Source organism: Panthera tigris, chromosome C1 (assembly GCF_018350195.1).
Source record: "Panthera tigris isolate Pti1 chromosome C1, P.tigris_Pti1_mat1.1, whole genome shotgun sequence".
In the NCBI taxonomy this organism is placed as follows: domain Eukaryota; kingdom Metazoa; phylum Chordata; class Mammalia; order Carnivora; family Felidae; genus Panthera; species Panthera tigris.
In genome coordinates, this window is record NC_056667.1 from 188900417 (window position 1) to 188926760 (window position 26344).

Consider the following 26344-nt stretch of genomic DNA (forward strand, 5'->3'; position numbering starts at 1 on the left):
GCACCTTGCATGGACACCCTTGCTTTTATATTGGCTAGGAGTGACTAGCTTTTGATTTCATTTAACTTGAATATAAAATTGTAAGGGGCACCTGGGTGGCTCATTCGGTTGAGCATCTGACTTCAGCTCAGGTTATGAGCTCGTGGTCCATGAGTTCGAGCCCCGCGTCGGTCTCTGTGCTGACAGCTCAGAGCCTGGAGCCTGCTTCAGATCCTGTGTCCTCCTGTCTCTCTGCCCCTCCCCTGCTCATGCTGTCTCTCTTTCTGTCAAAAATAAACATTAAAAAAAATTTAACAAAATTGTAACTTCACAAGTACACATCAATCTCAAACTCCCTGGGGAGGTTTACTATTTAAAAAAACATCTTGTTCTCCAGATTACTCATACAGATAATAATTGATTTGAGCAATATTTTTGAGAGTTAACCGTCGCTCTCACCTGTGGAAAGTTTTGATCCAGCATTCAAATGCTACACATTATCCTAGAGAAATACACAAGTATGTACTCTGCAGAATCGTTAAAAAAAATGCTAATGGTTATCAATGAGAAATGTTGAAATATACTATGATCATATTGTAGAATATTAGACAGTAGTTAAAAGTGCTATTCAAGTTTTAAATGCCAGACGGTGTTTCTTATTCCATTGTCTTCAATTTTTCTTTGGATGAATATATTACCTCCTTGGTTAGAGGAAATAATTCTTTTGCCAGGGGATTCTGACTGCCTGAAATGTGTTCAACTTCCTGAACCACAGAGAACATGCCCAGTGTCCCCAACCCCCCTCCGCATCCTCCTCCAACACATCTTCTATGACTGGGGATAGAAGAAGGGATTATAGAGCCTCACCCAGTGGGATCATTCCTAGCTTATAAGCTAGGTATTGCATATTTTAAAATATTCATGTTTTAACTTTGTTAATGTTCTTGTGAGACACATATAGCAAAGACTGTATGTAAATATATATGGACTGTTTTAGTAGTCAAATAGTCCTATGTAGTCACTACACAGATTAAGGGAAAGACAATTCCCACAAAAATTTATATCCCTAAACAATATAATGTTTACGTAGACATGTTTGTTTCTTGATGGAAATTTATAACACCTGTTCTTCTGGAACTTGCTTTTTGCACATTATGCTTTTAATTTGTTCCTGTTGACACGAATCCCTTGTCAGTACTGGTCATCCATTGTCAGAACTTTAAAGCGATGGTTTTCAAATCGTTTTGACTGGCAGCCACCACAAAAAATACGTTTGCATTGCAAATGAGTACATACAGAGAATTCAAACTGAAGTTTCACAAAACAATACTTATATTTATTGTGAATCAAGGGCTCTTGTATATTTTAGCCCATTCTACTTTATCTTAAAAAAAAAAAAAAGATTGTAGGGCACCTGGGTGGCTCAGTCAGTTAAGTGGAAGGGTTGACTCTTGATCTCAGCTCAGGTCTTGATTGCAGGGTTGTGAGTTCAAGCCCTGTGCTGGGCTCCATGCTGGGTCTGAAGCCTACTTAAAAAAAAAAAAAAAAAAAAAAAAAAAGAAATTGCAACTCAGTAATCTGATTTGATCTCAGTCACTACATAATAATTACAGGAGTACATCAAATTGATTTCTTCATCCATTTTACTGTTTATGGATATTTTGGTTGTTTTTTTACTGTCATTCTCAAGAACGGTGCTATCGTGAAGATTGTTGTACTCATCTCCAGGTCCTCGCTTGCTAGATTCTTTCTAGTAATGGAATGGCATGATTTTTGGGTATGTGATTAACTTTCAGTGATATTATCAAGCTAGTCTCTCATGTATGGTTGCAATACCCACTCTCACCAACTGGATAAAGGAGTCCCTATTGCACCATTCCTTTGTAATAACATTGGCCCAACTTTTTAATTGCTGCCAGTCAAGTGGGTATAAAATGATACCTCATAGGAGTGCCTGGCTGGCTCAGTCGGTAGAGAATGTGACTCTTGATCTCTGGGTCATGAGTTTGAGCCCCATGTTGAGCATAGAGATTATTTAAAAAGATAAAGGTAAAAGAAAATCATACCTTGTAATAATCTCATTTATAAATTCTTCTAATTGTCAGTGAAGTTATATATTTTCATGTGTTAATGAGTCATTTATTTCTTCTAAAAGATGCACTCATGACTTTTGCTCATTTTCCCTTTGCATTGTAGGATATTAATTTGTTAACTTTTCTTTTCACGTCCTGAATATTAATATCTTGTCAGTGTTGGAAATATCGTTTTTCTGTTCTCGGTGTTTTATTTCACTCTTTTATTTTGATAAAGGAAATTCCTTAATACACTTAAATTTGTCATTGTTTATGAATTGCTTTTTAAAATCTTGTTTAGGAAATCCTTTCTCATCACAATGTCTTAAAAATATTAAATGTATATTTTTAAAGTTTATTTACTTGTTTTGAGAAAGCGAGAGAGTGAGCATGAGTGAGAGAGGGGCAGAGAAAGAGTGAGAGAGGGGCAGAGAAAGAGGGAGAGAGAATCCTAAGCAGACCCCTCATTGTCAGTTTGGAGCCCAACATGGGGCTCGAACCCATGAACTGTGAGATCATGACCTGAGCTGAAACCAAGAGTCATTCGTTTAGCTGACTGAGCCATCCAGGCACCCCTAAATAAAACATTAATCTATCTATAGTTCATTGAATATTATGTGATGTAGGGGTCTCATTTCATTTTTTAATTGGATAACTAGCTAACCTGGAACCATTTAATGAAAATCCAGCCTTTCTTCAGGGATGAAGTATGTCATAAATGGCATGAATCTGTTCCTGAGCTCTCTGTTTGAGGGCCATCGGCCAATTTACCTATAGCTTTAAAATTCTTGTTTTACCCATTCATTTAACACATATTTATTGAGTGCCTGTTGCACAGTATGTTCTTCTCTAGATGTTTGAGGTAACTCAGTGAGCAAAATTTCTTGCCCCGGGGAACAGATACTGTATTACAGGGAGACAGACACTTAAACAATACATATTAAGTAAGCCATATCATTTGTTAAAGGTGAGTTTTATTTTCCTCTCTCAGAATAAAAATTAAAGCAAAGAATTGAGATGGATAAGGTTGTGGAAAGGGCTGTGTTATCTAATTGGATGGGCTCATAGGTAGGGCACGCCCCTTTATCTTGATGTTTTTCTTCAGGGCTGTGTTATTTTTTATGTGCTAAAGTGTATAACTTTTTGATTTCCCCATAAAAATTTCAGAGTTAGCTTGTTAAGTTTCATGAAAAAACTAGATGACTTAAGATGCGTAATTAATAAAGCTTTAAATAGCAAACACTCTTTTTTAAAGTCTCTTCCATTTCTGCTATTAGAAATTAATTTTAGTAGGTATAAGATTATAAATTGACAATTGCTGTCAGCACATTCGAAAACATCATTCCATCGTTTTTTTTTTTTTTTTTTTTTTTTTTTTTTTGGTTTCTGTGATTGTTGGCAAGATATCTCTTCTTAGCGCACTCACGGTTTCTTTTTTTTTTTTTTTTTTTTTTAATTTTTTTTTTTTCAACATTTAGTTTATTTTTGGGACAGAGAGAGACAGAGCATGAACGGGGGAGGGGCAGAGAGAGAGGGAGACACAGAATCGAAACAGGCTCCAGGCTCTGAGCCATCAGCCCAGAGCCTGACGCGGGGCTCCAACTCACGGAGTGCGAGATCGTGACCTGGCTGAAGTCGGACGCCCAACCGACTGCGCCACCCAGGCGCCCCCACTCACGGTTTCTTTATCTATTCTTACTGTTTTTAAATTCTTCCTCTTTCGTTTTTCTTAAGTTTCATTATGATATGCATAGATGTGAGTTTTTGTTTTTTAAATTTATCATGTTTGAGATTGGTGGATATGAAGTTTGTAAACTCTTGGTAGTTCTGGAAAGACTTTAGAGTAGTTTATCTCTTTAAATATTTTGTCTTGACTATTATCTGTCTGAAATTTGTACTAAATACCTGGTGGACTGTCTGCCTGCCTTCCCTGACTCTTAAATCACATAGTCTTATATTTTGCACCTCTTAATTTCTATACGCTCCACATGGATTGCTTCTTCAAATCTCATTTTTTATTTCATGATTTTTTTTTCCTTCAGCCGTATCTAACATACTATGTCACATTCTTCTTGTTTTTAATTTCAACTGTTTTTTCCCCCCTTTGTTCTATGTAAGACCAACTCTATCATTTTATGGTTAATTATTCTTTGTTTTCAGTTTTCTTTTTATTTCTGTAACACATGAAACCATTATTTTACATTCTCAGTTTTAACATTCTGATATGTGAGCTCTCTTAAGATTTGATTCTACTGTTTCTGCAGGCCTTTTCATTCATAATGCCTTATGAGTTATTTTTTTTTTTCTTACTTAAGGTTATATTCTTGGGGCACCTGGGCAGCTCAGTCAGATAAACATTTGACTTCAGCTCATGTCATGATCTCGCAGTTCATGGGTTCGAGCCCCGCGTTGGGCTCTGTGCTGACAGCTCAGAGCCTGGAGCCTGCTTCAGATTCTGTGTCTCCCTTTCTCTCTGCCCCTCCCCTGCTCATGCTCTGTCTGTCTCTCTGAAAGATAAGTAAACATTAAAAAAATTTTTTTAATAAAGCTATATTCTTTAGAAATCTGTGAGAATTATTTAGAATAATTGTGTGTCTTTTCCTGCCAGCCATTTGGGAACACTTCTACTCAATCATTTTAAATTCTCAAGATCTAGTGTTTGTGATTTAGGAAGGATGCATGCTTTCAGATGTGATTTCTTCCCTACTCCCTTTTTACCTACTGCCAATGTCAAGATAGTCAAGTTTACATGCTGCTCTCTTACATGTGGGCAATATCTCAACACTGTGCAGTGATAATATAATGTTTTTAAGCCCTAGATTTTCATGAATATCTGCTGGGAATGTCCACTCTAAACTCGTTATCTTCAACCTTCCCTAAAGGCCATTTCCTTTTTCCTATACCCCATGCAAATGAAGTATATCAACATTACTAAGTTTTGTCATATATGCTACAAATAAAATCAGACTTTAGTGTTTACCAATTCCTTGGATCCCTCTTTCACTTGATTTTAGCCTGTATGGATTCTTTATTGCTTTTGGTTTATAACTTTTATTTTTTAATTGAAAAATGTTATCTGGCTTTGTTATGTTTTTCATTTAGAGTTGCATTCATCTTGCTAGAAGCTGAAGTTTTGTTAGTCGTTAACAATTTTAAAAATTCATCTCTAAGGTTCTTTTTAAAGTACTTGTTAAGATTCTTTAAGGTTGTTTGCTAATTTATCATGATTGTATCACTCTAGTTCTGTGATTTAGAGGTTGCTTGGGTCTATAAATTGACTTTATGAAAATCCTTGCAACACATAATTTTAGGGATGAAAAATGTCACGAATGAGAATTAGTGGCTATTGAAAAAAAGACATCCACTGAGATTTAAGAGTCAAATTTGGGGTCTATTAATCTTGACAGAATAATTAGAAAGCTGTCATTTTTCAAGTAGATAGAAAAATGAATACTCTGTAGGACATATAGGACACCCAGAGCCTCCTGAGAATTAGGATTATTTCTAAATTCATAAATGACTGTATGTATATTCTTACAGAAATTCTTTTGGTAAGTGTATTTATAATTACGACTTCTCAACTCGGCCACCCTGCTTTGCTGTCTCAGCATGTGACTAGGCTGCACCCGACCTTCCTGCCACCTTTCAGATGAGCGCGGTTGGAGGTGCTGAATCCCAACCATTGTGAGAAGCATGTTGGCCTATGCGGAACACTGAAGTGCTGACATGTTTCTCATCTACCTTCTAAGCCTTCCATGACATTTAAATCTTAGTACAATCTTATCATACCCAAACAGTAATTTAAAGAATTTTAAAAGACTGTATTTCATAATACAGCCCTATTAGGGCTTTATGAACATTGGATTAATGATTGATTAATGACACCTTACTTAGCATTTGTAAGAATGGGACAACCTTAAAGGAAAAAAGTTTTTCAAAACCCTATTTTTTTCTTATTCCTAATAGTATATACTTACTTATGGCTGGGATCTATATTTAAATTAGCATTGGAATATTTTTCTTGCTGGCCTCTGTAATCCTTAAAAGCTGGAGTTAAAAGAGTATATTCTTTTATAGGAAGATAAGTAAATTATCCTTTAGTGTTTCTCAAAGTAGTTACGGTTTCTGCTAATGGAGAGATGGAAAATGAGTACGTAAAGAATGAAATGTTATTTACCTTTCTAATAACTAATGACATCTAGTATCCTATGTGCACACGTAACTATGCATATGCCCACACGTACACACGCACCACTCCTTCTGAGCTGGCACACGTTCGTCTAGCTCTCAAATGGTCGTCAGTCATCCTCAACAACTTGAGCGGCTTGCTTTGGCCAAACTCCAGTGTTTGCAGATTTGCTAGTTGAAGCTTAGTTTACGTTTCATCTCACACTGAAAACAGTATTTGATGTGAAATTTGGTGGTCTGTTATACCTGTTTTGTTGTTCTTTCTCTTGATTTTCCTACTCAATAAATATAAATGGGAAGGACCTGTCATCGTTGAATTCGTTCTTCCGGTAGAAAAGAAGTAATTGAAGCCATTGTGTCCCCTTGATGTTTTGCAGAAAGGAAACCTTTCTGGCACAGCCGAGATTTTCATTTTATTGTAACTGGGACTCATAAGCTTTTGAGAGCTGGACCTGCGTCAACAGCCTTAATCAGTCAAACTATGTAGATGTGTATACGATTAATGAGGTGGATGTGGTGAAAGCATGCAAAAGGCTGAGGAAGTTGCTGCGTTTGGTGATCCTGGTTCAACAGAAAGTTGCTGACTTAAGTGTATGTCATGAGCACATTGTATTTGCTTAATTCCAGTAGGCGGTGCTGGGAGGTGTCCCTGACTCTCAACTTTTGGTGTGTTACTCTTTATCTTCATCATCTAAATGACTGCTGACCAAATGCTGATGTACCAGACTCCACTATGAGTTTTCATACTTTGTGAGCCAAGGCAAGGACTGTGGTTAATGTGTCTTGTATGTTTTGCATAATGTCTCACAGTACTCCACACGTGGTAGATGCTGTCTTTGTATTGGTAGCTCGATCATTATGACTGTCTGGCAAATTGCACTGAGTGCAGTTCCAGAAATCCTATTGTTACCATCTGGTGAAGTCAGAGAAATAAGTGCAAAAGTACTGTGGTCTTCTCCCTCCTGCCCTGAAGAGTTTATTAGGCTTGCATTTTTACTAGAGTGTACTTATTTTTCTGGTAGGAGTTTTCCTTAGATCTGGGTAAGTGCCCCTAAAGGTCAGAACAACCGGAGTGATACAGAATTCCCAAATGGAATGTCAGTGATCAAGGCCATTGGAATATGAAGCATAGTGACTTACTCTAGTTTATACCAGTGTGTTGCATTCTTTTCCATTTAGCCATCTTGGTGAGACACATCCTTCCTTCCCTTTCTGCTTTTCTTTTACACTCACCGGCAATGACTGGTGAATAAGAACAGGAAATATTGAAAATCTGCCTGCCCATGTGATTTTGCTATTTGTAAGCTCTGGAGGAGTGTGGCAAGAGTAGTCACCTTCCCCCACTCCCTGCTCAGTCAGGTGGCTTTCCCCAGGGCTTCGGAAACAACAGATCATTGGGAGAATAATAGAACATTGGAAAGATACAATAAAATAGAATTTAACCTCTTGTTATCATGAGTGGCAAACAAACATTATACCAAGCTAGAGTCTGAATTAAAAAAAAAGTTATACAAATATTTATTTTAGCATTAACTTTAAAACATGATTCCTGGGGCACCTGGGTTGCTCAGTTGGTTAAGCGTCCAACTCATGGCTCAGGACATGATCTCACAGTTCGTGAGTTCGAGCCCCACATCGGGGCTGTCAGCACAGAGTCTGCCTGGGATTCTCTCTCTCCCTCCCTCTCTGCCCCTGCCGTGCTTGCTCTCAATCTCTCAAAATAAATAAGTTTAAAAAAAAACCCCACAATTCCTTGATAGTTATCAATTTCTCTATCAAATTGTATTTGAAATTGCACTTAAGTATTTTACACAGGTTACACAGATTAGAAAGCTTAGTTCTGTCATTGTTAATAAATGGACACATTGCATTTGAAGGCTCACTATCAACTGGCCAGGATAATGATCTCAACAAAAATACAAAGACCACACTTTTGAACTATCTTTTTTTTATAGATGGTTTTGATGGGTGAAACAGTGTGAGTATGAAATCAATACAACTCCTACAGCATGATATAAAGAGAGGTATTAGGAAGTAAAATGACAATAGTGTTTTATATGTGGCTGGCCTTTAACACAGTCAGGAGAGGTTTTATTCTTTCTAGGTTCTTGTAACAAGTTTTGCTTGGCAAAAGCCGCCATTTTGGGGGGTTGTTTTCTTTACCGTGTTTTAGATTATTGCTCTTTTAAATTCCAGTGGAGTGCTGTGCTCTTTAATTTTCATAATTGCAATTATGCAAAATATTATATAGTAAGTATATAAGTATAGTAAGCTAGTTAAGGCTTATTACAACTTCCTATGATAATACATAAAGGTAATTTTATAATAAAGCATATGATTGTGTATTGCCTTTTGTTCAACATTTTATATGTCCATATTGAAAAAGAACATAGTCCTACTTTTTCTACATACAATTTGGAACATTGTGATAAACATTAAGCAAAAATTTTTATCAGAGTTGAGATTTAAAAAGTGGAAAAGATCCATATATACAACAAGTGCTTTAAGCAACGGATTTCTGAGGATTAGTGTATTTCCCAAGAGGCTAAGGCAGTGTGCCTCTGGTTGTGGTCTTAATGTGCTGGAGACAGGTAATAATTCTGCAGAAATGCAATGCTCCACAGTGTCTTGTTTCTTAATTATAAAAGCTATTCTAATTATTCCGTTGTAACTTATTTAAGTTTTAAAGACTCACTAACTTAGCTAAAATTTCTTTAATTGAGATGGAAAGGGGACTCTTGAATATTGTTGTCACTAATAAAATATATAATAAAGAGGAACCCACCATGATCTGGTTTGATGTCTTAATGAAAGTTAACATGGTGAAATTCTTTCCAGTACTGAGTCACTGAATGCTATTTTTTACTTAATTCCTACCAAATATTAATGTCTTGGAGTTCTTTGGATTATTGGAATATCAAAATATGCAGGAGTTTGCTAGAAAGGGTTACCCTTTTGCCCTTTGGCATTATTTTTGGTATTACGTTTACTTTGTTACCACCTTTCTTTTTTCCCCCCGTTAACAACATAAGTATCCAGTCCTTTATCAAATTACATGAAGTATTGCTATGCGCTAGATGCAATCTGAATAACATATGTTTCCTAATTTTAAGAGTCTATGTTGGATAAGTTGGATAAGTTCTTGACTGTAGGACCATGTGAGCAACCCTCCAGAATGTTGAAATAGAGAGGGAATTTTAGAATCACAACAAGGGCATCTCAGTCAGCTTGGGGGGTTTGGGAAGTTGTCTTGGTGGATGTCACTCTTGAGCAGAGTCGGGAATAACAATTTAGCGTTGGCTGGATGAAGCCTGGATGCGTGAAAGAGCTGGGACAGGTTGGGAGGCAGGGTTGGGGCACATGGGACCCCGGGTTCAGCAAACTGCAGTCATCGTTCAGGCTTCATTCTGTGCCGGGCTTGTATTACACAGAATAAATCCAACTCACAAGCTCAGCAAACTAAACAACAAGCTAACAACTGTAACAAATAATTAAGTGAATAATGAACGAACTTTGGGGAAAAACAAACGAAAAGAGCCACAAATATGAACTGAGCATTCTTTATGCAGCGAGCATGGTACTAGAAGCTGAGGAGATAATACTGAACACAACAAATATGATCTTTACCCACATGGGCCTCAGTCTAGAGGGAGAAACACATTTTAATAAATCATTGCACGAATAAATATGTAATTATAGGTTGTGGTAAATGCTAACTAGGAAGTAAAGGATTTGAGAAACTGATGATAGAGAAGTTTTACTTAAATGTAGGCAGAGGTCAAACAAACGTTTTAGAGGAAGGGGTGTTATGCATGAGACTTCAAGGAAGTGATGGAGGCCGCGATAGAAGAGCAAGGGGTAGAACGTTCTAGATCAAGTGAGGGGAGTATATGCGGATCTGAGGTGTAACAAACAGAGCTTGGAAGGAACATAAAGAAACTAACAGTGGAGTAAAGTACACAAGAGAAACAGTGATGTAAGATGAGGCTAGAAAACAATAGAAGCACAAGACGTTGGGGGCCCAGAAACTGAAGGTTGAGTAAATTGGAACAAAGATGTGAGGAGCCAGCTCTTTTCCTGGTCTGCATCAAAGTGGTGCAGTTCAGGCAGACCTCGGGGGGATTTTTCTTAATACTTTTTTTATGGCAACATTTTTTTAATGTAGTAAGGAAAATGGACAGGTGAAGTAGAAGTGATGAGAATGATCTAAACCAAGAGTGCACATTTAAAGAAGAATATCTCAAAGAAATGGAATCTAGTTTGAAAGGAGGAGGAGGTAAGGTAAGCAAGATAGTCTAGATGGTCTGCTGAGTGACAGTGAAGCAGAAAATAGAGAACACTAATGGTCACATTGTTGTCCACCAAGGATCTGTGGAAAGTGAACTTGGTGAGCATTCCATTGTGAAAGACATACAGCGAACATTCAGTAGCTTTCAGAGTGGCTGATGTCTTTGGGATATTGGGCCAAATGTCTCCTAAACAAAAGATATTCTTTCATTCTGTTCAAATGGATGAATATTAGAAAAAAAGGGAATAGTAGTCTCTTTATCATAAAGGTATATAAACTTCTAAGATTTCAGGTCAGGTGTGTGTGTGTGTGTATAGTTGTGTATAGTTGTGTGATGTCCATGGTGGTATAATTAGATGACTTTGAATGATTTTCTTCTTTTTAGCGTCCCCTCTTTGAATTTAAAAAAAATAAAGAAAGAAGGAAAGAAAGAAAGAAATCCACCACTCATCAGTCATTGCTAACCTGGCAGCAAAACTCCAAACATTATCTATTTTTCTATCACTCTTCCAATGCTACATATCACTTCCCTAATGAGCTTTCAGCATCTTTTTTTCCCCAAATTTCTTCGGCTAATATTATTGACAAGCTTCATGAAGGCACAGCCTTCTTCATCAGTTCATGACTTTGTACCATGCATTTTAGGGAAGAGCCTCCTCATCAGAAAATAACTCTTATTCTTGATACAAAACCGTTTGTATCAGTTTTTCCACACTCAGTACCTTTATGGGTCGTCCTGCTTGCAAAAGAGTTCACCCCGAGAGAGAAGGAACCAGGCAAATGTATTTCCCCAAAGATCCTTGATCATTTGAGGAGATGAGAGTAGGTTTTGAACACTTGCTATCTTGCATTTGTGTTTCAACCTAACCCCCACAGAGTTCATCTGTGTTTGTAGCTTCTAACTTTGTATTAGCTTCCAAATGGATCTAATAGTATATTAATAAGTTTAAACTTATGGAAACTATTTAACCAATAATTTTAACAAATAATGTATTAAGGCCATCATGTTAACCTTTTAATTTTCATCGTGTACAATGTTTTTCAAGTATCAGAATCACTGTGATTTAAAATACATTTATTTTGGGGCACCTGGGTGGCTCTGACTTTAGCTCAGGTTGGGCATCTGACTTTAGCTCAGGTCATGATCTCACGGCTTGTGAGTTTGACCCCTGCACTGGGCTCTGTGCTGACAGCTCAGAGCCAGGAGCCTGCTTCAGAATCTGTCTTAGTGTCTCTCTCTGCCCCTCCCCTGCTCATGCTCATGCTCATGCTCATGCTCATGCTCTGTCTCTGTCTGTCTCTCTCCAATATAAACAAATGTTAAAAAAGGAAAAAATTAAGAAAATACATTTGATTTTATCTCAATTAGAATTTATGAAAACATTCTTCTGTTTTAGAATATTTATGGCTTTTAACTCTAACAAAATTATGTATCATTCCCATGTTTCTGATACTCTACATGATTTTAGTATTTGAGGAAAACTGAAAGTCTTGAGGAACTTTCTCCATTCCCATATTTTAGTGAAATTGGGATATAAAATCTTAAATGTGAAGTAAATGCCATTTCTGTAGAAATTTTGTTAAAAATAATATGCTTTAAGGCAAAAAGTGGTTGTGTAAATTAAAAGCAAAATTTAAGAGCTATTTTATTTTTTTCTTCTTGAAGTAGAATAATGATAAATAATGTGAAGTTTTACTGAGAGATAATAGTATTCAACTATAAGAAATATATATCGTTTTATTATGAATAGAAATTTTGGAAATCAAAGCTAGAGTTTTGTAATTACACACATTTTAGGGGTGGAAAGCATGTTATTTTTAGAAACTGATGCGAATAGCCATATGCCTCAACATCAAGGTCTGTGGTTTACAAATCTAAAAGATTTAAAAGAACTGTGAAGGTTAATACAATAAGAGTGTCCTCCACCATTTGTAAAGATCAGACATGCCTACAGAGAAGAACATTACCATCTGTACAGATGGAGAAACCTCAGATGTTGTGGCTTAAAATATGTGTATTTTCTGACATTTGGGTAGAATGATATAATTTCTTATGAGTGAACTTGATTCCTGACATTCACTTAAATGCTAATTTAATTTTGGTACAGGAATAGCGAACTTTCCAAATTTCATGGTTGTTGAGTTATCCTGGGATTCTGATGAGTGATTGGGAATAAAAAGGACCTTCTTCTGAAGCCTGAGCAGTGATGGAGACATTAGATAAATTCCCAGTAGCTACAAAGCTAGAAAGAAAACCTCTTCAGCATAATCCACAGCAAAGCCTGAAACTCTCTTGCTTTAAGGAATTTCCTGGTGGCCTTAGGGAGAATATTAATCGAACTCTTTAGGCTTAACCTCCATAAGAGACTGTTATGCAGCCCTTGTTGTTTCTACTTTAAAGTCAGGAATTTTAAGTAGATTAGAAGGAAGAACAGTGCAGTGCAGCATAAAGTTAACATTATACTGTTAATAACATTCAACTGAATTATTAATTTCCACCAGAAGTTGTTTTTAAAGTAATCAGGATTAACCGTAGGAATAAGGATTGTTTTCCCCTCTTTGCTCCTTTTTCCAAAGAATAATTCATTAAGAATACCTTATAAAAACAAAAAGGGAACGTAGCCATAAACACTTGTTATATTAATGACTGATTGTGTTAATCTACTGTAGCTGTCTAATTCTTTATCCCGACAGGGAAGGAGAAAAAAAAAAAAAATCAAAGGAAATTGTTCCTGTTCAAATTGTTGAGTTTTTTGTCCTCTTGAGAACCGGTGGGTTAGAGAACAATGTTTGGGATGATTACCAAAAGTGGATAGAATCAAAAGGTGCTGGTTCTCTCTTTCTCTCTCTGTCTCTGTCTCTCTCTCTCTCTCGGTGAAAGAACCATTTGAAATAGCACAGAGGCAACATGGCCTGGGCACAGAAGCAGGGTGGCTGGCAGATGGTACCACAGGCTGGAGAAGCTGCTGGCAGATGGCATGGACTATTTGAGCAACAAAGACACTTTTGGCTACCGATGCTAAGAGTTGGAAAGAAAGAACAAGACAACTTCTCCATGTTGCCAGCTCGTATACAGAAAAGGTTTTGGCAGAGTGGAGACTGATAAAAGATATTCGATTGTTAGCTACAAGAAAAGTGAAGAGACGTTATTAAGTTTCATAAAATGTGCTCCCTCTGGTGTGATCTGAACCTAGTTTCGTATGGAAGAGCCCTTTAGAGATCATCTAAACCAGCTCTGCTCACTGAATATTTGGGCACACACATTCTGTTTTTATTACCGAAAAGATACGTCTTCAAAACTTTATATTAGGTGGTAAGATTGTAGTTTCATGTTGTAGGGATTAGGAGTGGTTCTTGATTGTCAATTTAAGGAGCCCTTAAGCCGTGTTTGGATGCTAAAATCGCGTGTGGTGAAGTCATGTTTGGCTAACATGACATATGGGCTTAGAGCTTTACCAGCAAAAGGTGTGCAGAATTGTGTCTCTGAATTACTTTGGGGGTTCTGGTCATTATCACATGTATCACATTTGTTTCCTGGAGCCTCTGAAGCCACCGTAACAAACAGTCATTTAGTTCCTAATGATTTCGTTGGGGCTGCTCCACCTTTTCATTTGTAGCTCTTTCACTTCTTGCTACCTCGTCTCCCTCATGTACCTATTGTTAGATATCGTGTTTCCAGAATTAATTAACTTAGATAACTTTTACCTAATACCTTTTGTGTGTAAGCAGTACTTTAAACTGAAACATATAACTCTTATTCTAAAATAATTATTTACACATATCAAGAACAGCATTAAAAATACTTAGGAATGTTTAAAATCAAATAAAATGGAGACACATTACCAGAAATAGAAAAGCCAATTCCATATGCATTCCTAATAATTATATCTCCCTAGCTCACTGAAGTTTAAACTGTTAGTCTCTCAATTATTCAGAGAACTGCCAAGATTCTAGATGTAATTGAAAATGCCACTGAACTGAGATCAAAAGAGATCAGTAAGATATATTCAAAATGATGTCACCCAAGATGCCTGTGAGCCACCAAAATTGCCGTCATAATGATTATTTAACTTTTGAGAAGCCTTCTCTTAGAGATTTTGGATTCTTGCCTTCCCCTGTATTCTGTCAGTCTTTGTGATCTGATTTCTGTCAGAATGCTAGAAGCCCTGATCGGAACAGAAGGCAACATGCCGAAGTAGGAGGGTATGAAGGCACAGAGATAGTTTAGCATGAGGGAGCACCCATAAGAACTCCTCAGTAACTGAAGGGTGAAATGATGTCTTCAACAATTCAAGGGAGTGCTTGCTTCCAGCAGCACATATCCTGAAAACTTCGAACGATACAGGGATTAGTGTGGCCCCCGCGCACGGATGACACACAGATTTGCGAAGCTTCCAGATTTACAAAAATTTTTTCCAATGGGGAAAACATGTATTTCAATAGACCACAATTAAGACATTTAAAAGAAAATTTTCCAAAATACAGTCAAGTTTTTTTTTTTGGGGGGGGGGAGCACTTCTGGGCAAAAATACGTTTTCTAGAAAATCTTCTGATTTAAAAATTTTGATTTCATACTTACCTCAAAGAGAGTTAAAGTTATGAATTTTAGCCAGTATTTTTCATAAGTTGGAAATTATGTTTAAAATCTTTGTTTAGGGGTGCCAGGGTGGCTCAGTCAGTTGAACATCTCGACTCTTGATTTTGGCTCAGGTCATGATCTTGCAGTCATGGAATTGAGCCCTATTGTCAGGCTCTGTGTTGAGTGTGGAGCCTGCTTGGGATTCTCTGTCTCTCCCTCTGCCCTTCCCTCACTTGGGTACATGCTCTCTCTTTCTCTCTCTCTCATAAAAATAAAATAGAACCTTTGCTTAGAGGACTATGCCTTTCTAGTCTACATATAGTATCTACTCCCAGAGGTATTATTTCTTCCTTGTCTTCCTCATTATGATAATGATAGTGGGAGTGGTGGTACTGTAATGGAAACTGCTGGGTCACACAAGCCAGGCAGCCCTCATTCTACCTTAGTCTTAGGTCGGTCACATTACTTAATCTCCCTAGATCTCTGTTTTTTCACTTATAAAATAAAGGTGTTGGCTTTTAATGTCCTCTCTTAATCACTCAAGCTTGCCTTGCCACTCCAGGGTCCAACTTATAGAAAAGAGGAAGGATTGGTATTGATTTATCTGGAAGCCACGAAAAAGGAAAGTAAGACCCAGAAAGCATACACTAATAGAGGTTTGATTATCAAGCATTTGGGATCTTATTCCAAATTTACAAGTAGACTCTTGCATTTCAATGTCACTTTCTTTTTCTGTGAAATAAGAGAGTTTATTCAGCCAGATGAATCTGTACGGTTTTAACTGTATCAAAGACTGATTTCTAGTTAAATTCATGATTCTTGTTCTTTTTTTTTTTTAATTTGTTTTTAACGTTTATTCACTTTTGAGAGAGAGTCAGAGCGCAAGCAGGGATGGGGCAGAGAGAAAGGGAGACACAGAATCTAAAGCAGGCTCCAGGCTCCAAGCTTGTCAGCACAGCACCCGACGCAGGGTTCGAACTCACGAACTGTGAGATCATGACCTGAGCTCAAGTCAGATCTGAGCCACCCAGGCGCCCCTCATGATTCTTGTTCTTGTCCTTCTGCAAGAGGAAGCTCTCACTGGGACATTCTCATCATTTTTGTACTAGAGTCCCACCTATAAGTCATCCCTTTTCCCCATCTATCACTCACTTCCTCTACCAGTGTGATGCATTTTATGGCTTTGCATTCTGGGATGAGAGACATGGAGCCTGCCTTATTCATCCCTGCATCTCCAACATCTAGCCAGATATTTGTTGACTGAATTAATGTAAACATTTCTAGCCATAACCTGACTCCCAGGACTTCAATTTTCATTTGAGAATCCATCCATCCATCCATCCATCCATCCATCCATCCATCCATCACTTCCTATCACTGGTAAAGATTCTAATCTCTCCTCCCGCATGGCTTGAGACCACTACAACCCCTGCTTTTATAGTCAGGCAGACATCAGGGTGTGGGAGAGCTCCTCACCTGCCTCATTCTCATAGTGAATCATTAAGCGTTAGGAATTGGAATTTCAACCTGTTGTCTCATAGAAGCAAGGCTTAAAACTGCTGTTAGCTTCACTCACTGTTTTCATACTGATACCGTGTGAATTAGACAGATTTTTTGTTTCCTGGCTGAGGAATCTAACCACTATTTACAACAAAATCTTGTTTCTCTGGGAATATATATTCTGGGTTCCAAGTAACTAGTTGGCAAATGAACTCTTGTAAGGCAACCCATTTGTAAGTTGGAGGTGGCCTTTTGGCAGGAGGTGTAGAAAGGTACACCCGGATAAGTATGGTGTCGACATAACGCGAAATTTGTGGTGCCTCAAAGAGAACTTTTTAGCTTGTGACAGAAGAGAGAATTCCCAAATCAGTCACTGGCTTTTCCCACATGTACAGATTGTCACATTAAGAAAAACCTTTCCAGAACACATCTACTACAGGAGCAAAGTAGAGTTGAGTTTTGTAAAAATCGGATTTGAATGAGGGCTTCATTATTACAAACTTTGCCAATCCTAACTGTTTACAGTTCAAAAGAAATTTTAAGTGGATTATTTTCATTTAAGCTGTCATCTGTGGTTTGATTTTCCATGGGGCGCTTTTTTCATTTTGATAGTGCTTCACTGGGGAAATCTTTTGATAGCAAATAGACTGCTTCCTGCTCTATTTTTGTACCTCAGCTTTTCTGTATCTGGAAGTCACAATCATCTGTTCCCTGGATTACTATAGTGTGTTCCAAAGTCACCCTTGTGTGTCCATCCTTAAGGTCTACCCCCAGTTTTAAATGTAAACTCTCAGACAAGGGACATTGTCTGATTTGCTTATTACCACATCCCTGGTGCTTAGAACAGTCTATGGTACATAGTAGACACCCAAGTGTATAGGTGAGTGAATTAAGTGGGTGCTTTGTATATTGATATAGATCAAGATTTCTCAGTCTTGACACGGTTGATGTCTTGGGCCAGATAGTGCTTCATGTTGGAGGAGCTGGCCTGTGCATCGTATGATGTTTGGCAGATTCCTGGGATCTACCCACTAGATGCCAGTAGCACTCTCTTAATATGTTAATAATAATAATAATAAAAGTGGTAGCAGAAATTGCCACTGATTGAGAAATGCTGATATTGGCAGAAGACTAAATCCTAATATTAGTATGTTAGAGTGGTGAGAGTCAAAAAGATACAGGGACTCTAGTTCCACCATTATAAGCAGTGTGACCCCACACTCTTGCAGCTTAATCTTTGAACCTTGGTTATGGTGACAATTAAATGGCCGTGGCTCTCTTGATGAGCGAGAAGCCCTTGCTTTCTAGACAGATCCTGCTTGTGGCCAGAGATAACCTTTCTATCGACCATGCCTCCTACTCATTGCCATCATGTACCTTTAGGGAGGGCTCGTACCAGTTCATTCACGATGTCCTGTGTAGCACAGAGGTTCTTCCAGATGCCCGATATTTTTAGGAGTTTGCTATGTGATTTTTTGTTTTGCTCTTAATTGATTTGCCATTACTTCTAGCCAGGGGAGAAAGAATGACTGTCGAGATGTCAGCATGATGGGAGTGCTGGCCGTTCGCTAGTTCTAGGGAATCCCACCAGTTTATTTCTGCCATGGTTTTAGCTGTAGGACTCTGATTGCTGTAGGTTCTGATTGCTTATTCTCTGTGAGGTTTGGTTATGAGTCATTGTGAGGGTTAAGTGAAACTATGTAAGTGAAACAGTAAGAGCTGGGCACAAAGTTGGTGCTTACAGCTGAGCTCTCTTCTCTTCCCTTTGTTAAATTTCCAAAACCATCTGTGTATGTGTATACATATTCATATAAATCATCATCCATGCATAAATATATGGATAGTCATTCAATAATTAATACATACATTCCAAACACATTTATTGATCACCTATTTAATAGGCCCTGGCCCTATTCTAGATGCCGGAAATGGAGCAATGAAAAAAATAATAGAATCAACAGCAATTATTAATAGTATAGTGGTTAGACTATGTTCTCTACTGAGTTGTATATAGGTTAAAAAAATTGAAAATCGCCTTATGAAGAGTCATTTCAAGAGTGTGGTCACTTGAAGTATCATTTCATAAAAAAGTTTGCCCTCGTCAAGACAGCGTTGCCCCACGATGTGTAAAGCCCCCATTTGTTTTTTAGAAACAACATATGCAAAATATTGAAAGCCTGAACCTTTGACCTAACTGATTTTGAATTTTTAACCCTGACAAATCAGAGTAATTTAAGCATTAAAAAACAACTTTTCGATTTGATCCTCCTTTCTGGTTTATTATACTTCTGCACATCCTGAAGACTCAAATTAGTGTCTGAGGTCTGCAATGGTGATGAAGTACATTTCTGTATTATCTAGAAATATTTGTGTATCTTCCTAAGAATATCTGGATTGCATTGAATTTCCTCTCAGGGAGATGGGTGAAAATAACTTTTTGCAAAACATGGCTGCATCATCCCTAAGCACCATTACAACATGCTTAATGGGCTGTAATAGTATTTTTATTATCTTATAACTTTGGCTCCCTTAACGTGTTTGAAGGTCTTTAAAATGCACCTTTGAGCATTGTTCCATGTGCTTTGTGTCCCCTGAATAAATATTATACCCCTGTTGACTTTTTAATTTTGAAATTTGATAACAGTAATGAAAGAGAAATCCCTGACCATTTTATATGTTTGCCACTTCATTTCACATAGCTTCTTTCAGTTTCCAGGGATATATTTAGCAGATATTTGTCTGTTAGGAGTGGGCGTTATTTGGTTGTTAGGGGGAAAAAAAAGAAAAGAAAATCCCACCACTGCTTTATTGATCTTTAACGGTACATGAGGCAAGCTGGAAGCATTTGAGATGTTGAAACTGACCGATGTAGACACTATATCAAACACAAATGAGAGAAGGGGCATCTTGGACTGGCAAGGTGTGCATGTGGAACGTGTCATGTGGAGATGGAATTGGGCTGGAAGGAATGAGCTCTCACGGAGAGAAACATTGGAAGTGGTGTTTTGGTTAAAGCATGAACATTGTGAAAACTATCACTCATTGCCCCCATCTTGAGTGGTGATAGGCTTATATGAACGACTTCACTTGGGTCCCTACGCAGGTGAACTACTTGGCCCAACTGGGCTCTACAAATGTCAAGGTACTGTGCTTAACTATCAGTCAGTCTGACATATTTTGTTGGGAAAAGTTTAAATCACACTATACATAAGTAATATTATTTCTTGAGAATTTACAGCGAGCCAAAATAGTGCTCAGTGCTTTAAGAGCTTTATATCATTTAACCTTAACGATAATTTTACTAGGTTAATATTAGTGTCATTATTATCTTCATTTTGTAAATGGTGGGGTTGAGAATTACAGGGATTACATAATTTACACACAGTCTGACACTGTGGTAGAATGATGGAAAATTATATATGGTTTAAAATCTTTCTACAGTCAGGGAAACTGGGTGGCTTAGTCGGTTAAGCTTCTGACTTCAGCTCAAGTCATGATCTCGTGGTTCGTGAGTTTGAGCCCTACATCGGGCTCTGTGCTGACAGTCAGAACCTGGAGCCTGTTTTGGATTCTATGTCTCCCTCTGTCTCTGCTCATGCTCTGTCTCTCAAAAATAAATAAATGTTAAAAAGGTTTAAAAATTGTGCACAGTCATGCTTTATTCATAGTATTCTAAATCTAGAAAACCTTTAAAAATTATCCGGTCTCCACCCCCCAAAACCAATGTTTCAGATTAGGAGGACTCTGAAGCCCTGAGAGTTTCTGAGTTTTCCTTCAAACTTCCCTGATCAGGTTCTTTTACTTTAACAACCTCCTGGGAGGGGTTTTGCTTTGCCTGAATTTTATATTAATATTAATTTATTACAAGTACTTGGATTCAGACAGGTTGTGAATGGAGTGTGCTAATTTGATAATTTAGAGCTTCTTCATCTGTTGAGTTGGGATGAGTGACAGTGGCTCAGGTGTTGAGTTGGGGTGATCTGTTCAGACTGTATTTATGGTGGAGGTCCCACGCAATTGATGACTAAATGGAAAGAGGATGTGACTGCTGGTTGCTAGTTAGTTTTTAAAAGCCAACAACAACAAAACAAAATAAAATACTTCAACAGGGGATCAGACTATGTATCTATTGATCGACCAATCTACAAAATATGAAAATCACCACTAGACAGGTAAAATGAGATACTGTCTGTATCTGACCACTGTGATACGTAATTTTTAGGCTGCTGATGTGATATATGTTTTTTTTCCATTTACTGACTGTTGCTGCCAGCAACTACTTGTTTCTTTTACACTGATGAAATGTGATTAGTGAAAGCAAGGAGGAATTATGTGATATGATTTGTGTGGACTCTACACCACCATTAGAGATAAGTCTTTTTAGTCTCTGTGGTTAATTTTAATGTTTTTGAAACTTATGTGTGGAAACCCACTTGGGGAAAACGTTAAAAGATTCTCATTTTAAAATTCTGGGATGGGTCCAGGAGTGTTTATTTGCTCCCCCTACCCCACTCCAGGATATTGTGATGTAGGTGGTTCATAACCAAACTTTGACAAATGCTGAATTGTAGGGAGGACTGTGCTTCTGATCTTTCGAAGATAAAGATTCTTTTAAACCTACTTCATGTAGAAAAGAAATGTTTAGCTTATTAGTCCCTAGGTAATCTCTATTTTTTGCCAGATATAAAATTGGAGCCTTACGACTGAATTTGTCTTTAGAGAGCCTACATTTAGGAATACCTAGAAACCTAAGAAAACAAAATGTTCTGATGACTTCTTTGATGCAGTATGAGATTTTCTTTTTAACGTAGACAGTTTTTGTTGGCTGCGATTCTTTTTATCCAGTCTTGTAACATTGGACTGAGACATGGAGGCGATTAACATTTTTTGTTCCCCCAGGATCAAAGAATGCTGGAAATGGTTAGAGAAAACGATCTGGGTTTTCAATCTTACTTCTACCTTTTCCTTCTTTGTGTTTCTTCCCCTTACTTCTCAAGTGTTTTGGAGTTATGTTTTAAAGATACACATGTAGTATTCTTAATGTTTGTTTATACTTAAATATCAAAATGCCCCTTTCTGCGTAATGGCTATAGATGAATGATATCCAGTCAATTCCCTGTTGGCCATCCTTTTGGCCATCGCTGGGTCTGGTGTTTTCTGTCAGGGCCACACCAAACATGGCAGTGGAGGCAGACGCCCCTGGTTTAGCCTTCCCCGTAGTCCCCACACCCACCTGGGTGCACTGGTAAAATGAGGTCTTTGCTTTCCACGCAAAGCCTCTTTCTCTTGGCTCTTTTCCAAGGCCCTCAAAGCGAGCACTTTCACCAGAGTGGCAGAGAAAGTCCCCTTAGATTGAGAAGCAAGAGGTAAACTTAAATATGCCGGCAGGCTCCAAGCCAAGTAAAGTGCTAAGCATGACAATTAATTGGATAACTACCAAAATACCTCTTACTGTAACTGTAATTCAGAATATCCCTGGCTGAAGTTAGAAAATGATATTAATTAATTTGAATGTTTCTAGGGTACTCACCAAATATGTGCACTGCTTGTTAGATTTTGGCATTGCAGGCAAGAAGAGTGGCTGATATGCAGTGAAGTTCTAGCTTGGGCCGGGGGGTTTAATCCTTACAACAAGCAAGGAGTTTGGTAGCTGTGTCTTCACCTCCTAGGTTGGGAAAGTGAATGTCATATGACCTGTTTATATCCCGAGCCTAGGGATTTCTCATTGCTTCAACTACCTCTGAGTGAGTCAGAGGGATGGTGTCACTGATAGAGCTCGGACTTCTATCTTGAAGTGTTTGTATTCCAGCGAAGAGAGGGAAGCCATGGGCACAAATCATGGAATTTATACATTTTTATTAAGGGACGAGGGAGCAATATAGATTAATGCTGTGGGGATTTTGAGGAATCAGATCATATGCTTGGCTGGGACCATCGCGAAAAATGTTGTTGTGGAAATACGAGTTCAAATGAGTTTGAAGGACAGGAAGGGTCTTGACCAGTCATCAGAAATGGAAAGGCCATTCCAGGTGGGGAATATAGTTCAGCCAGGCAGAGACAGGATCAAGGCTGAAGAATAGGGCCTGTGACTGGGAGATCATAAGGGACCCCGGGAGAACCATGAATGTCAGGCTCACAGGTTGGAGCATTACGTGGTTACAGTGGGGACATTTTGATGTTGTTGAACACGTGTCAGTCACGAGGAATATCAAGAGTATCCACGAGGACGTGTGTGCTAGGTGGAACTGAGAGAATGCTGGAGGGTTAGTGAAGCTAATTTGGAAATGATTGCAGTAATCCAGGCTTGAGGTGGAAAAAGTGTGAGTTTGGGTGGGAGCAGAGACAAAAAGAGATGGATTTGCAAGATGAGTGACAGAGTTTAGTGGCTGGCTAGAACCACAAAGACGGGCCACGTGTAGCAGAGACACTACTAGCAGAAGTGATATCAGAATGCTTCCCTTGCTTATCTGCCAAGTTTAAGAAGCTTGTCAATGGAATTGAAGCCTAGAGAAGAGTGAAAAAGCTTTGGCTGGGAATCATAATTAGAGCCATCATGCTGTATTTATGGGTGTTTACATGATCTTGTTAAGGAACTCCTGGAGGAACTTACCTGAAAGCACTGACCCATTTGGTGTGAGTCATGAGAGGCCATCGCTATCCTAGCTGATGAGGGTCATCTGATCACTTTGCTAAATAAAACTGGACGATGTGCACTCATGTCAAGGACTTGCAAGAAAAGCAAATACGCTTTAATGCAATGCCGTATAAAATTAACTTGGAAATTCGGTTGCCCTTCTACTGAATCAAAATAATACACCAAGGATTGGTTTTTTTTTTAAGTGAAGAAGGAAGTACACAGATTGTTTCCTATGCACCTTTTGAATATTTTATTTGGAATCTAGTCAAATTGGGTTAAATACCAATTTGTTTTGGTTTCAGGGATTTTATTGTTTTGAGTTCCTCAGTAATAAATGATATTTAGAGAAATGTGAAACTGCCTGTCCATCATTAAAACATTTAAAAATGTTTGAAATCATGTTTAAAGTACATAATTAAGGAGTGGTGCTGCTGTTTAATATCGTAATATTAAATACTGACTCTAATTCCATATGTTTTAATATAGTATGATTCGATTTGAATTTACTTTGATAAATGTTGTTTCACGTGCATGTTCTTCCTGGTATTTTAGGCCCAACGTTATTTTCCTAGCTGAATTTTCATCAGTTGTTTAGTATTTTACTGCTTATTTTAGTGTTTTCATATTAAAGAGATATTTGTAGATTGTTCATGTGTTGTAATTATGTTTTTACATAACCCCTTTTTGGAGGCTTTGTGTAAATTTCCTTTTGATTTATTGTAGGGTATAAACAACTCAAAACAGTTTCTATTGTTTGGTTAAAAAAAACCACTAATCATGTCATATTTCTGCATCATATCCTGATTTATCCTTCGATTTTAACTTTAGAAGTGGCTTCCTCTTTGTTTTCCTGATCTCAAGGCAGAATTCAGAGCACTCAGAACAATGTGTGAGACAGGAGAACATTTTCCATGGGAAAAAAAAAAGTTCAGTTTTCATCGTTTCTCACATCTGTTCTATTTTTTTTTTAAATGAAGTGCTAAAAAAGTAAATAATAATGATAGGAATGATTTCTTTATTTAGAAAATCAACTGTCAATTAACTGATGAATATTCTTTTTAATCAGTGTTAATTGACAAACTTCCTGCACTTGTAAACTCAGTGCTTACATAATGGGTTCAGTTTGACTATTCTTGATTTCCCTTTTATATTTTCGTAGTCCTGTTGGGTATACTTCTGTAGTAGTCCCTGAATTCCCTCATCTGGAGCTAGATGGAGCTATGAGATCTTCTGTAAATGTACAGCAGCAGGCCAGAGGCTCTTCTTCAAGTCTACTTGTGACAGTCGGTGCCCAGTGCCCACTTTTAAAACCTTCTTGTGCCTTTACTCTTAAAGAAGCGTGGATGAGAAAGGGTGGCCATTTAGAACACCATCATTAAAATGGACAGTAAGCCCACAGTTCTCTGTCATTTATTACTGAGCAACTAAATGCATAAAAACTCCCAAGACCCGATCTAAAAGAAAAACACACATACGAGCTACAGACATACCTACCTTCAACAGTCAAAGAGCCAGATTAAATGTTTTGCCATTAAAAATACACTTGTTTGTTTTCAGCGTATAATTCTCTGAAAAAGTCACCAGCCATTGAAAATGATGGACAGAAGATACGGCAATGGTCTCAGGACCCCTCTGCCAAATTTTATACACATGCATGTGCAGATAGATGGAATCATGGATATAATGTGCACTACATATGTACACGTTATTATATAAGAATGTGGCCAATATTTCACAACTAAGGATTATATGTTTTGCCTAAAAGGTTTTGATTAGAATTTAGAGATGTGTTCTTTCAGAATTTTTCTGTGCTTAGGGTGGTTTAAAAGCCTCATCAGTGAACCTTGTCCATGCCTACCAAACACTTTGGAGAAGAAAAACAAAAGCGATTTTTGTGCGTGCGTGTGGTGGTTTTGTTTTCCAGCTCTCTGTTGGGCCAGCTGGGCAGTGTCTGAACTTGTTATGCACCGTGTTTAAGTCCCGAGAAATATGCCCAGACTACTGTCTTGCTGCTTGCTATCTGTTAGGACAGAAGTTGTTAAAGGTCATCTGCTTACTTTGAGAAACTAATTGTAATAAATTCTTTTGCATGATTGTCTAATTAGATTAGCTGTAGCTCTGTGTTATTCAGAGTTTTGGGTAATTGTGTGGATGATTCTCATTTACTTAATTTGGCAAATACTGCTGAAATCAAATACCTGTTTGAACTCTGCGCTTTGTTTTGTTGTGCAAGTCACTTGGAGACTTTTACCTAAGTCTCCTGCTGGGGATTGCCTCTCCTTAAATTTTATTCTCCTTCTGTCTTCTGTCCTTATTTGCTTTTCAAATCTAGGGGAGTAACCATTATTTGAAACAGCTTTTAAAGGCTGGAAAGGTAGAGACGTGGTTCTTGGTTTGGCTTGAATAGACACTTCACTCTTCAGGGTATTTTATCAAGCTATTAGATGAATAGCAAAAAGGTATAACAATGATAATTATAAAATAGTAATAAAAATTACTTAGTAGATTATCTTATATCTGAAAGTCCTGAGCAGCTGAGACATGTATAAAAAGGGTTGCAGAAAACCTATCCTTTTCATGTAGGATCTTACTCAAGACTTACTTGTTTGTTCTTTACACACAGGTTGTCTGGGCTTCATTATCAGCTTTTCCCTAGGGGAGGCTTAAAGGCCATTCGGTGCTCATAGCACTGGTATATGGTACATAGATAAGGCGTAGTCCCATTTTAACAAATGAGACTATAGCCTGGGGGTGGGGGGTAGTGATCCCTCGGTCTGAGATCATTCAGCTTAGTTAAGTGGAGGAGTTCTACTCTGTTGTCTGATTCTAGTATCTGTGCTTTCTCCAACCATTCATTATTCATTTGTCCACCAGACACCACACCCCTCCCCCCCCCCCCCCCCCCCCCCATCCACAGCTCTTTCTTAAGTACGTGTTTTGTTCCAGGCGCTCCTTCAGTGGCTGAACGTTTAATGGGGCAAATGACACTGATGAGCTCCGCCTGTGAAGGGAGACAGATCGTAAGCAAGTTAGAAACACAAAACACGATAAAATGGTGGCAATAAAGGACAAAGGCAGGGTGAGGTGGGAGAGAATGGCTA

At 38.0% G+C, this 26344-nt stretch overlaps 1 protein-coding gene across 1 annotated transcript in view; it reads left to right on the forward strand.

Annotated features, from left to right (window-relative positions):
- Positions 1–26344, forward strand: part of PARD3B (par-3 family cell polarity regulator beta) — a 1003697-nt gene that overhangs the window by 281100 nt on the left and 696253 nt on the right. The window lies entirely within an intron of this gene.